Source organism: Psittacula echo (assembly GCF_963264785.1).
Source record: "Psittacula echo genome assembly, chromosome: 21".
Taxonomy (NCBI): Eukaryota; Metazoa; Chordata; class Aves; order Psittaciformes; family Psittacidae; genus Psittacula; species Psittacula echo.
In genome coordinates this window covers 6,718,588-6,720,504 of record NC_137757.1, presented here as the reverse complement: position 1 = coordinate 6,720,504, position 1,917 = coordinate 6,718,588, and positions in this window count along the sequence as shown.

Genomic DNA, 1,917 nt, shown 5'->3' with positions numbered 1-1,917 from the left:
GAGGTTTGGGGTGGCTTAGTCTGAAGGCAGCTGCTGGGGGCAGGATGGGAGCCGGCAGATTTGGCTTCTTACATCCTCAGGTGACAATTGAGCAGCGTGAACTCCAAGGGCTCCAGCACAACCCGAGGACCACGTGAGATGTGCAGTGGACAGAAGGGCGGCTCTGAAGGTGAGTCTCCTCCTCCCTCTGAAATATCCATGTCCCACGGTGCCATCAGATCCCTTCTGGCTGCCGTGGTGCTACAGGGACAGCTGGGCAGCCACCTCCATCTCCTTCAAGGACTGCAAATAAACGCTCCTTTGCCGCACGAGGAGGTGCAGTTACCCCAGGTGTGGGCGCAGCTTGAGCCCTGATGCTGCTGCTTTCCCAGTGAAAGCCACAGTCAGACCCTGCCTTGGTGTCAGGAAACAGCCCACAGCAGGTCAGGAGGCTCCGTACCTGCCCAGCAGGACACCAGGGGCAAGAGCCCTTGGGCTGAAAGGTGACTTCAAGTAGCAGAAGCTAATTACGGTTGTGCTAAAGCAGGGGCAGGCAAACAGAGCAGGGGTCAGAACACAAGCACTGGGGCTGCAGCACGCACCTTGGCAGCTCCTGCTCCCGACACCGAGCACAGCCTCCAGCACGGGGCTGCCGCACACTTGGCTCTGTGTCAGGAAGCTCTTGGCAGCCCCGCTTGCTGCGCTGGTCCTGGAGCCCCACCGAGCTCCAGAGCTGGAGCAAAGGCAAAGCCTTGTCCCTCAGCGCCCACCGGGACCCTGCGGGCGAGGGGGAGCCTCCAGTTCTCACCCCCAGAGCTCAGCGGTCCTAGGAGCCGTCCCCCAGCTGCAGGCGCAGGACGCGGTGAGGCTGGGCCGCGGCACAGCGCCTGCCCTGGGTATCTGCGAGAACACTTGGTTAAAAGAACGACTTTTAGCCTCAATCCAAGCAATGCTGCAACCACCACCACTGCTAAACCCGAGCTCAGGCTGGGCAGGCCCCCCCAGCACAATGAAGAAAAGATTTAAGAGCAAACTGCCTAAAAATGAGACTGGATTTGCCTCAAGCGTCCTCAACCGGTGCTGGAATGCGCTGAAAACAAACCCAAGTGAAGCTGATGCTCAGCTTTTGACTTCCTTCCACACACGGGTAACTTGTAGCCAGCGCCTCTAATTGTGAAATCATCGTGCATAGCAATGCAGAAACCTTCCCCAGCAAGGTCAGCCCTGCTCATGGCACTCAGGTAATGAACCAGCAGCGCTATCAGGGATGCCACAGGGAGAGGGTGCCAAGGGATTCCTTCCAAAGTAAGGCCTATGGGGGCCTGCCTTGGGAGAGGTGCACTGAACAGCCTGCTCTGTTCTCTGGGCCAAGGGGCTCCTACACTGGACCAGAAGTTGCTGACGTCAGCCTGGGAGCATCTCCTTGCCTCCAGCAGCTTCCCAGGTCCTCATGCTCCCATAGGCCAGGGTGCAGCCCCTGGAGTATTCCCTGTTTGTGCAGCCCTCAGTGCTCCTCGGCACCGAGGGTTAAGATGAGGAGCGAGGAAAAGCACTGCACAGCCAGGGAATACCAATGGGAGCCCCATGTCTTGCACTGTGCTCTGTCACAGACCTGCGCTGGGTGATGACAAATGACTAACGAGTGAGGAAGTCATCCCCTCATCCCCACTGACTCCTAACCGAGCCGCTCGGTGCAGAGGGAAAGCCACAGCTCCCCCAAACCCCAGCCTTCCCACGCAGTGCTGCCAGCTGAAGCACCCCAACCCAACAGTTGTTCCCCACAGTGAAACGCACGGAGGAAGAAAACAACCTCAGCTGAAGGTGATGGTGGCAACAGGTTTTAATTCCCTCTTCCATTAACAGGAAGCTGGGAAGCACGGCCTGCACTCCTGCCAGGGGACTGCTCCCTGCAGCAATCACCAACGCACCCAGCCCTGA